The sequence below is a fragment of the Spermophilus citellus genome, assembly GCF_964194105.1.
Source record: "Spermophilus citellus genome assembly, chromosome: 9".
Classification (NCBI taxonomy): Eukaryota; Metazoa; Chordata; class Mammalia; order Rodentia; family Sciuridae; genus Spermophilus; species Spermophilus citellus.
In genome coordinates this window covers 14325500-14337845 of record NC_138191.1, presented here as the reverse complement: position 1 = coordinate 14337845, position 12346 = coordinate 14325500, and the positions used below count along the sequence as shown (strand labels likewise).

General features: G+C 41.3%; 1 protein-coding gene across 1 annotated transcript in view; it reads left to right on the top strand.

Annotated features, from left to right (window-relative positions):
• LOC308656881 (F-actin-uncapping protein LRRC16A-like) overlaps positions 1-12346 on the top strand; it is a 142682-nt gene that overhangs the window by 65226 nt on the left and 65110 nt on the right. The window lies entirely within an intron of this gene.

Here is a 12346-nt window from a genome sequence, read left to right as displayed (position 1 = left end):
GATCTGCCTTTTAAAGGTATTTTTTTAAAAAATATTTTTAGTTGTAGATGGACACAATATCTTTATTTATTTATTTATTTTTTTTTTGAGTGCTGGGAATCAAACCCAGTGCCTCACACATGCTAGGCAAGCACTCTACCACTGAGTCACAACCCCAGCCCTCTTAAAGATATTTTTAAGGTTAACTAGTAACTTTCAAATAATTTAAAACCTATGGATGAAAGATTATATACAAGTAAAAGGCATTAGCAAACAGATGTGCATTGCATTTTGCCATATTTATTTGGGAAGTTGCTATTGGCAACCTTGACTTCAAGGTAAGAAATCCTTGAGTATTTGCTGAAATTGAAAAAGACATTTTTGTTTGGACTGTACTCACAAGTTGACTTAAAAAATTATCCTAAGGCTGGTGCAGTGGAACATGTTTGTAATCCCAGAAGCTGAGAGAGAAGGATCACATGTTTGAGGCCAACCTTAGCAACTTAGTGAAAACCTGTCTCAAAAGAAAAAAATAAAAAGGGCTGAGGATGTAGCTTAGTGGTAAAGCTCTCCTGGTCAAATCCCCAGTACCAAAAAGAAAAAAAAATGATTCTAAAAGAGTGACACTTAAGCTTATAAGGATGGTGTTATCCTGTGGTGGGATTTGGGTAGAAGTTCTTGAAGGAAGTAATCCAATAGACAGTGCAACTCACATGGAATAGATGGCTAAATGTTAAGTGTAAAGCACAGGTTGATTTCATCTCTCTCCAAAGGAGTGGCCATGTCTCTACACAGGGAGGTCTATTGAAGGTATTTTGTTGTTGCTGCTGGTAATGGTGGTAGTTTTGTTGATAATGATTACAGTTTTTGTTCTGTCATTGTTTGTGTTCATTTTAACTATTTCTAGGAAATAACTGTAGACTAATAGCTTCATTTTAATTCTGCAAGGAGAAAGGACACAAGAATTTTCTGAAGGATTGTTTTAAAACTTTTTTATAAATTTATGAAATGATCATTATCAATTAAGGTTCTTAAATAAATTTATTGTGACTCAATGACATGCACAATGTGTGTTAAACTGTAGTCTGCAGCCCACCCATATCAGAATCATCAGTTTGTTAAACTGTGTCTGCATCAGTATCACCTGGGATACTTACATATAGAGGCAGATCCTCGATTAGAGTCCCACACCCACTAGAGCACTTGATATTAAGCCCAGGGAGTCACTCCCACAATCCCTACAGCTGACTGTGAAACAGATCCCCTTTGAAAGGAAAATCTTCAAATTTGTTTTAATTTTGATCTTTAAATTGACGATGGAGGTTGGTGGACTGCCTGGCCCGACTCTTGGGCACTGCAAAGGGGAACATACACTTTGAGACAGGTTCCTGATTAACACAGTCTAGCTAAATACACACTTGGGTATTTCCTGCCTTTCGCCCACACTGTGACCTGTTTTTATAAAAGCTTTCTATGCCTCACAGTCATCAAAGATGAAGACACGTCAAAGAAAATGTTCTTCTCTATCTTGCTCAAACCCAGGATAGAAAGAAACCAATTCTCCACTGCCATTCTGACTCCTGAGTTTTAATGCTACAGAACAAACAGCAAAATATGTCCTTCCGTGTGAAATTCTAAAGGCAAATCAGGTTTAAGAATCACTTGTCTTATCTTAGAAATTCTTGAAAAATGGCAAAGAGGAAAAATTGTCACTTTTTTAAAATGAGACTTCAGATTTAGCCAATAAATTTCTTCATGACAGTTTTATTTTCTATTCTTTTAAAGATTTTTATCTTGTTTTAATATTAATTTTTAAATTTATTCTAATTAATTATACATGACAGTATTGTACACAAATGGATCACTTCCTCTGGCTAAACATGGTGCAGAGTCAACACCAGTAGTGTAGTCACAAATGTATATAGGGTATTAAAGTCCCTCTCATTCCACAATCCTTCACACCTCCACACCTCTCCCTTTACCTCCCTCCCCTCTGTCCAATCCAAAGTTCCTTCATTCCCCTCACCCCACATTATGGATCAGCATCTGCTTATCAGCAAAAACATTCAGTCTTTGGTTTTTTGGGTTTGGCTAATTTTAATTTCTATTCCTAACACTTGTTCTAGGGACTGGTGTAGAAATGGGAAACAAAGACAAAAAAAAAAAAAGAAACTATTTATACAAACTTTGCTTAAAAAAAAAAAAAGCCACGGAAAGCCCTAAAGACGTTACTGTTTCACCCTGCCTGCCATGAATGATGTTGGCCTTCAACGTATGGCTACAGCAACATAAATAAATCTCTATCTTACATTTATACACAACTACTCACACCCTAGGAGCACTCTGAAGACACAAAGGAGGCTTCAGTACAATTGAGGCCTGGCCCACACCACTAAGAAACAAGTAGAGGCTGCCATATGCAAGACTTTGCATAGGCTTGGTGTGGACATCAGTCTCATATTCCCCTGAGGGAAGTTAGTTTAACAAAATGGCACAGCATACTTAATGTGGAGGAGTGGGCAGTAAAATTTGAAGAACATGAAAATAAAGGAAGAAGATTGTGCTAGGCTATGAATGGGAGGTCACCAATTTCCTTCCTCACAGGGACTCAAAGAGGTCAGACCTGATGGTGCAATGCAAAGTCCAGCCTGGCTTTGCCCAGAGGAGCTACCTGGTCAGGTGTAAATCTATGAAAGGTGCCAGCTTAGTTTCACTGACACTGTCCCAGCAGTGCCTGCTGCTCACTAGGGTACTTCCAGAAATGCCAACAAGCTCCACATTGGAAACACACGACCCTTGTGTAGGAGGCAATCATTTTCCCCAAGTTGATCTTCTGAGGAGAGCTGCTGAGGTGAGAACTGTGTTGTGACAGGTGCTGTGCCACTGAGGCTGTTTAGAAGCATTGTCACAAGGTTTACCATGCAATCTTAGGTGCACTCTGCCTAGTGGGGGGCCTGGTGGTATTTGACTACTGGTATTCCATCAATGCCAGGAAGTCATTCTGCCTTTCTGCCTACCCTAGTAGGAGACACCTCTGATCACCTCTTCAGATCTGTACCAACTTTGAAGGAATAGGACACAGATGCTCCTTAGCAGATAGGCAGTTGTTCAGATGTGGGGAGGGGCGTAGGCCTAGGCTTCCTCATGCTTTAGGGACCTGTGTTGGCTTTGCTTCTTATGTGGCTCCTGGAAGGCAAGAGTCTCAATGATGGAGCACACAGCAGGGCCCGTAAGGATTTCACCTGCAAGTAAACAAAAGAATCCTGTTCAGATGGAACTCTTAGACCCCACTTATGATGCCCAGACACTGGAATTAGGGCAAAGCATGCAGGAAAGCAGGAACATGGTGGGAGTTGTTTAAGAGGATGAGACAAGGAGATGCACTGGGTCTGGAGGTGATTCCAGGTTCCAGCTGTTTCTTCCTGTGCACCAAGTCCCTGGTGCCCCAGCCGTAGCCCTACTGCATGCCATATGGTCAGATCCTACTACTTTCCTTTTATTACCCAGTTCATGCTACAAGTTATATGGTCTGAAGGGAAACAAATGTCTTTGTCATATTCCAGGAAGAGAAGGATGAAGCATGAAACATGCACATGTAGAAACAGCCTGTATTGAAGAGGACATGTTGGGGCAAGTTCCCCTGTTAAGTGTGTGTCCCAGTTTTCTTAAGAAGAAGTCAAATTGGCAGGGACCTCAGAGATGATCTAAGTCTAGGTCCACCTTTAACAGACATGGGCCAGTAGCTCACAGAGACAAACGGGTCAGCCAAAGGCATACAACTAGTTAATAATAAGCCTGGAGTTGGAGACCAGAAATCAGGAAGAAGAGAGTGTAGCCTGCACACTGGAGGGAGCCAGCAGAAACTGGAGGCTGCTGGGTTAACTTGTCAGGGATAAGAGGAGGCTGTACAGAGCCAATCCTCTAAGTGTTGTGTTAAGAGGCTCAGAAAAGAAAGCAATCTTCAGAGAAGAACCAAAGGGAATTAGAAAACAAGAGCTAGTTAAAACATGGCCCATGCTTGATCACACTATGGGTGTCAAGGCTCTCAGGGTACAACTTAGGAACATTCCTAGAAGGCTCAACTGCTCTAATGTTTACCATCTAAGTTTAAAGGTTTAATTTCTGATATTTAAAACAATCAGTTACACATCAAGTTTCTCTTCATAGGATTTCTAGGGAATTATTAGGCACAGCATTTAAGTAAATACTGTAAAGAATACTGATATATTGAGATCCAACATGGCGGCAGGCGAGGAGAGATCAAGTCTCTGACCTCTTCAGCTGTGCGGGCATAGGGAGTCGTAAACAGTCTAAATTCTGTTTGCTCAGGATCACTAGGCAATGCTGAGCTGACGTGGATCTGGGGCGAACAGTCTGGGCCTCTCAGAACACACACTGAGCCCGGATTGGCTGAATTCAAGCTGCCGTTCGCCTGCTTCCCGCAGACAAACAGCTGTGACTCAGCACTAATCCATCCGGCTGAAACAACTGGTCAGCCCTTCTGATCCTACGGAGGTAAATGCCAACCGAGCCTTCATAGGTAGTGGCCACAGGTTTGAAACGGGGCTTGGGAGAGACAGTAAGCACCCACCCTTTGCATTGGTCACCCGGCAAAGGGAAACGAACTGTTGCCATTTGCAAGGGATACCACCATGGCAGAGAACTGACGTCACCAGACTGCAGCGGAGGAGATAACTTCATTGAAACCTGTGGCTACAGGTGTGTAATTCCCTAGCCTTCCCTCTCCACACATCGGGGAAACCTTAAGGGGCCCTCCCAGCTCTCTCATAAGGGCCCCTCCCAGCTCTCCCGTGAGCCTCATAGCCAGACCAAGGGAATCAGACGTGGCACGTGGCGCGGAACTCCCGGCTACCGCTCCCACCAGTGCTGACAACTGAGGTCTCTTGCACCAGCTACCGGAGGGCAATGAAATTCACGAGGATTCTCAGTCCCAAGCTATAAAAACTTAGGGTCTGAGGGAATGGCAAACAGGGAGAGTGTGCCCAGTTGTTCATGAAAACAGGGCTCCCGGGAGCAGCCGACCTGGCATGTAGCCAGCATTGTGGTGAGCGGCATCCGTGAGAGGGGCCTGGCTAGAGGAAAAGTGGGAAGTGACTAGACACAAGAGGAGGCCCTAGGCACTCAGGATTGGAGACTCGCCCAGTCTGGGAGGAGGAACTGCTGCACAGTGATTGGTTCCCGCGTATTGACAGGAGAAGCTTGGCCTGGTGGGCACAGCTCCACCTACTGGAAGAGAAGTTAATCAAACTCTAAAACTGCATTTATTAGTTGTTTTTTTCTTCCTTTTTTTTAGATTTGGGTTTTTTTTTTTTCATTTTCATTTTTCTTTCTTGTTGTTTTTTAATTTTTTTTTAAATTTTTTTAAATTGTTTTTTCTTTTAATTTTAATTTTTTTTATTATTATTTAAAAATTTTTTTTCTTTTTTTTATTTCCTATTTTTTTTCTTCTTTTGTCTTTTCATTTCTTTTCAATTTTCTTATTCCCCCTTCTTTGAATTCTACCTGCTTACTCTCATTCTCTTTAGTGACTTCTTCCCTTCCCTTCTAATACCTTTCCTCTGAAGCATTAAATAAATTTATAGGAGTAAACAGTAACTCAGCAGTCAAACAGAACAAGAAGTAACATGAGCAGCATGAAAAAGCAAGGAAGAAAAGGAGTACAAACAATGCAGGACAGCCTAAATATTCAGGAGGACCTAGAGTCATCAGAAAGATGGTCATATAAAGAACTCAAGGAACACCTTAGACAGATGGAATGGAACCTTAAAGAGGATATGAGACAGCAAATTCAAACAGTGAAAGAACAATTTGAAAACGAATTACATAAACAGATAAAAGAAGAAGTTAAGCATCTTTATCAGGAGATAGAGATTATAAAAAAAATCAAACAATAATTCTAGAAATGAAGGAAATGATAAACCAAATTAAAAACTCAATTGAGAGTATCACTAACAGAGTGGAGCAAGTAGAAGCCAGAACGTCAGATAATGAAGACAAAATATATCATCTTGAAAAAAGTCTAGCCAACTCAGAAAGGCTGGTAAAAAATCACAAGAAAAACATCCAAAAGTTATGGGATAACATAAAAAAACCAAACTTACGAGTCATCGGGATAGAAGAAGGTACAGAGATTCAAACCAAGGGAATGAGTAACCTGCTGAATGAAATAATTACAGAAAACTTTCCAGAAATAAAAAAGGAAACAGATATACAAATTGAAGATGCATACAGGACACCGAGCACACAAAATCACAGTAGACCAATGCCAAGACACATTGTTATGAAGGTTAACAACGGATTTTTCATCACAGACACTGAAAGCAAGAAGGTCATGGAACAATGTATTTCAAACACTGAAACACTGAGTGATATGATTTTTCCCAACCTTTCACCTTCAGTCTGTGTATGTCTTTTCCTATCAGATGAGTCTCCTGTAGGCAGCATATTGTTGGATCTTTTTTTTAATCCATTCTGCTAGCCTATGTCTTTTGATTGGTGCATTTAAGCCATTAACATTTAGGATTACTATTGAGATATGGTTTGTATTTCTAGCCATATTTGGTTATGTACAATACTTAACATGATTTGTTTTTCCTCTATGCTTAGTTTTTCCTTTACTGTACTACCTCCCACTGTTGGTTTTCATTGTTATTTTTCATTTCCTCTTCCTGTAATGTTTTGCCAAGGATGTTTTGAAGAGCTGGTTTTCTAGCTGCAAATTCTTTTAACTTTTGTTTATCATGGAAGATTTTTATTTTATCTTCAATCCTGAAGCTTAATTTCACTGGATACATGATTCTTGGTTGGAACCCTTTTTCTTTCAGCGTTTGAAATATGTTGTTCCAGGATCTTCTAGCTTTCAGAGTCTGTGTTGAAAGATCAGCAGTTATCCTGATTGGTTTACCCCTAAATGTAATCTGCTTCCTCTCTCTTGTGGCTTTTAAGATTCTCTCCTTATTCTGTATGTTGGGCATCTTCATTATTATGTGTCTTGGTGTGGATCTCTTATGATTTTGTATATTCGGTGTCCTGTAGGCTTCTAGTATTTGGATTTCTTTTTCATTCTTGAAGTCTGGGAAGTTTTCTAGTATTATTTCATCGAATAGATTGCTCATTCCCTTGGTTTGGGCCTCTGTACCCTCTTGTATCCCAATAACTCTTAGGTTTGGTTTCTTGATGTTATCCCATAATTCTTGGATGTTCTGCTCATGATTTCTTAACATTCTTGCTGAGCTGTCTATGTTCTTTTCAAGTTGAAAAACTTTGTCTTCATTGTCTGAAGTTCTATCTTCTAAGTGTTCTACTCTGCTGGTAATACTCTCATTTGAGTTTTTAATTTGGTTTATTGTTTCCTGAATTTCCCGGATTTCTGTTTGTTTTTTATATCCTCTATCTCCCTATAGAGTTGATCTTTGTCTTCTTGGATTTGTTTATGTAATTCATTGTCAAAGTGATTTTTCATTGTCTGAATTTGATGTATAATGTCTTCCTTGAGACTCCAGATCATCTGAAGCATGTATATCCTGAACTCTTTGTCTGACATTCCATCAGCTGCAGATATTACCTCATCTAATGTTGAATAGACCTGTATTGTTTGTGGTCCTTTCTTTCTTTGTCTTTTCATACTGCTCATGATTCTTTCTAGCTTTGTGAAATGGTTGTGCTAATGTTTTTCCCCTTATATATTTGTATTGTTCTTGTATAGCTCCAAAATCCCTCTTTTGCGGAGAAAGACAATGTTCACAGATCCCAATATCAACAGTACATTATCTAAGCACAAGTTTTCATTATTAATACATTTATAGTTAGATTCTAAGACTATAGATATTGGTTTTAATTATTACTTAAGAATATATTCCTTAGTTTCATAAAAGGCATACCATATCTGGTGGCATATAGAAAACTTAATTTCAGACGAAGGATGTTATACTTAGAGGGAAAGGAGTGAGGGTATGAGGTTAAACTAACTTAGAACCTTTGGAGAACTCTAACCACTAGACTGGTAATTTATGGAAGAATGTATAGACTCAACCTCCTATCTACTTAGATAGTTACCCTATGTATAGATAGCAAAAGTTAGGAGATTGAAAATGGTTAGAGAGAATACAAATTAAAAAAAAAGAAAAAAAATAACAAGGAAGAAAAGAGAAATAAGAGAAGGGAAAGGGAAGTAAGATAGAAATAAAGAAAAAAAATGGGGGGAGGTGGGGTATATGCAATTCCTCTATATTATATTACTTTGGTAATTCGGTTGTTCATGCACAGTTCTTGGTTTCACATATGCTGAAGTTGTGGAAGAGAGAGAAGAAAAGAGAAAGAGAGAGAGAGAAAAAAAAGTCTCTCAGAACACTGTTTTCCTTGCTTCCAGTAGGTGGCATTGTCTATTCCTAGCTTGAGCCTCTGTATTCGGGGTGGTGGGTATAGCCAGTGTGAAAGGAAATGAGCTTCCACCTATATCTTCCCTGCTCTATTCTCTGAGGTAGAAACCAGGTGCCTGTACAGTTGTTGTTTTGCGTTTATAGCTACAACCCCCAAAAGCTTGTGGGAAATATTTTGAGTTATCGTAGCTAACGGTGGGGGAGTTGGAAAGCAGGTACCTGGGTCAGCTGCAGAACCGTGCTGGTAGCCACACCCCCTTTGATGGGTTTTAATGGTTGATGGGCTTCCTCCAGACTAGCACTCGGGGTGGAGCCGGACTTCCTCCTCCGGTCTGGCTGGGCGCCTAAATTTTTCAATTCTACCTCTATTATATTATTATTATTATTTATGACTTTTTCATTACCATTAAATTTCTGAGATAATTGAGATCCCATTTTTAGACACACATCTGCTGTATTTATACTGTCCTTGTAAAGTCAAGGACTTTACACAGAAAGTTTTTGCACTTGTCTCTTCACCTAGTACAAGCCATACAAGTGGAGTCTCTTTCTGCACCATTTATCAGATTGAAGTGAGCATGAGAGTCCTTCATGAATTTTGAAATGGGATCTCAAACCTATAGCCTGAAGTCATGTGCAGTAAGTGAGGGAGGGACCGAGTACTCTCATGTCCCAACTTATGAGTCTCATCCTCCCTTTCTGCCATTTCTTTGCCTTTCCTTAAGAAGTCTCAACTCCTTAGTGAGCCTTTGTAAGCTTGCAATGTTGGGATTCCACCAGTTTGCTCTTCTGCAGCAAAACACCTTGCCTTGGATATGTTCCAGGAACTTCAAAAGTGAATGCTGACCACCAGAAAAGTGATATAGGAAAATTCAGCCCCTTATCCAGGGTGAAGTGATATCACTCCTCTTGACATGAGCTGTTTGTGGCTGCTGGTGCTTGGGGCAAGGCTACACAGCTAAAGTGAGCCAGCAGGACAGCTATGGCTGTGACCAGGAAATACAATGGTGGATGCCAGGAATGTCTTGCTGTTTTACTCTCTTTTTGCCCTTTCCTCCTCATCATCTTTAACACCCTGCTTTTAATATTTTGCTAGCCAGAGCACACAGCCAACAACGGAAAAGAAATTGCTCCTGTTCACTTTTCGCTTTTATGTTTACTTACTTTTACAATTAATGTGTATGTGTTGCATAAAAAAGCCAAAGGATGGGAATTTCTCATGATAATTAGTGGGAAGAGATGACCAGGAGACCTTCCACCACCTCCAGGCTAACCTTCAAGGACCCTGTTGAGAGCAGGCAGGTGGCTAGTCTTGCTGTTGGCACCCCAAAACAAGAATGGGTACTTTGGCAGCCCAGGGTGGTCTGCAGACCTCTTCAGAGTGAATGCTAAGCATGTGTCCTGACATGGCAAGTCACTGCTTCTCTGTAGACAAAACCCTGATTGATGTTCAGGAGCCTCTTCTCCCCCTGTTCAGTGTTCAGTAAAACTGAACAAAGTCACATACAGGTGGGCTACAATCCTCAAAACTGCAAGAGCAAGGGCAGCCATGGTTGGGTCAAGACATATGCTACAGTGTGCAGGCTGCAGAGCAGAGGAAACTGGCCAGTTGGTCTTCTGGGAGATCCCTGTTCCATTCTGAGGCCCACCATAGTCAGCAGCTGTGACTTCCCAAAGCTACACCCAGGTCCATATTAGAAGCTGCAGTCAATCCAGTTCCTCTCAGCCAGGAGCTGGTGACATCTCAGCAAATGTCTCTGCTTCCACACTCCAGGCTTCATGACAGTGGTCATTTTTTTTAGCCAGCCCACTGCAGTTTTCATCCTGAGGGCTTGCTGGTCCTTACTTTAATGAATACCATATGGCCATTCAAGCACCACAATCTGCCATTTGGCCTTCCAGTTGTCACAGTTCTGCAACTATTGGTTTTCTAGCTGGATTGCAGAGAGGGAAGTGCAGTGTGTTTTACTGACTGTGAACATATGTTGCTATTTATATTTGGTGACAACTTAGAACCTCGGTTTAGCTATACCAGGTCACTGTCCTTGCCAATTTTTGAGAGCACTCAGAACTTGAGCCCAAATCCCATGTGTGTACCATGGTGTGGTGTCCCTCCCTGGTCTTGACTGGCTTGGAGGTGGAGGGAGTGGGTGTCATGGAGTAAGCAGGGCTTTGAGTTCTCAAAGGGCAGTGTAGCACAGCACTAGGACACAGTGACAGTTCAAGGGAGGAAGAAATTACAACTTCTGACCATTTGGGGACCAGACTCAGTGAATAGAAGCTTCAGTGAGCATCCAGACTTCTCTTTCATCTGGGCATCTGCCTTCCTTGCCATGGCTTTGAGGCTAGGCTTTCCACAGAAGGTACTGTACCCTTGGAATTTGTTTCAAATTGTCCTAAGCACTCATGTAGAAATGACTGTAGTAGTAACACAGGTCATGGATCTATATTTGTGTATTTACCTTTGCCATTTCAGGCACATCTCACAATGGCAGGATCATTGTGTCCCAGGTGCTCAGATAGAGAAGCAGAGGGCCACCCAGTGATAGTGGACACAGGTCCAGTCCTATCACCTTCTCTCTATCTTGCACTGGAGCAAAGAGGACCTTGAAGCAGAGGGTGGGGACTCCATCATGCTCCTGGAGAGGAGTCTGCATAGGGAAGTGGGGGACACAGAGCCCTGAAGAGAGACTGCCACATTCCTGCATCGGCTCTTCTAAGCCAAGCTCTTGAACTTGCCTATAGGGCCTCCAGTCCTTTCCACATGCACAGCTGACTTAAGTATCCAAATGCAGGGGGAGTCAGTTCATTTAGTCAGACATGGTGATCTCTGCCCTGCCTGCAAGTAAGACTGTGTTCATTGAGTATCAACCTGGACATCATGCCACTCTGACCTGTGCTTAGAGACATAAAGTACAGTTCAAACAGCATCTTTGATAACTTCCTGATGTCTCTGTGATTATGCTACTCAGTTTCAAAAGTATAGTGTGTAGATTTTATCTTTTACTTCTCATTAATTGTACCACATGTGAGAGTGACACTGCCTTTCTCTGGGAATAAGAATGTCTGCATAAAAGTGAAATGCATGGTGTGGGATGCACATAAATAAGAACCAGGCCTATGAAGACTGAGTCATGGAAACAGGAGAAAGTTTGAAGCTATACAAGGGAAATTAAAGGTGGATGGTTAAATGAGGTCACTTCTTTATTGGATTTATATCATGCTAAATAAAATAAACCTGATTTTCTGTAAATATAAGAAGGACTGCTACAAATAACAGAAATGCAGCCCTGCTCCTTGAGCTCTGGGTGTTTGAGAAGCCCACTGTCAGAAAGACACTAAGCCCTGAACTGAGGAATACACCCCTGCAGGTCTGGGCAGGTTCATTCAGTGGTTGGTCATTTACTTATAGACAGCATGTATGTCCTGAGAGAGATTCAGAAGTATTCAGGGACTCAGAGGAATTCTGCTACTCACCATCACTGGAGCCTTATGTGAACAACTGCTTGGAAACATATTGACTACAGCCAGGCTTACACCTCATCTCAGATGCTTCAATAGTCATTGGTGAGAAAATTTGCTTTGACAAGTTCAAAATCCTTCAAACCAGCTTCCACCATTCTGAGGGATTCAGCATGAGAAGGGGAGGTAGACACTGAGATATCCAAGATAACATAAGGCAGCTCCCTTCCCAAGTCATCAATCTCAATTAGACAATGAGAGAAGAGACACATTCACTGGATTTCATCATAAAGTGAGCTTGGTCTCTTCCTCTTTTTTTTTCATTCTCTTTTGTTTCTTGTCTACTGATAGCTGTGTGATTTGATCCTTTCACCTTCCCCTGGGAACCATCAAGAACCAGCATGCTCCCTTACAATGAGTTCAGTTTCTGCAAGTTCTACCTATGAGTATTCTTGTCACTTGAACTCTTGACTGAAAACCATCCTGATTCAACCATGCAGTGCTCT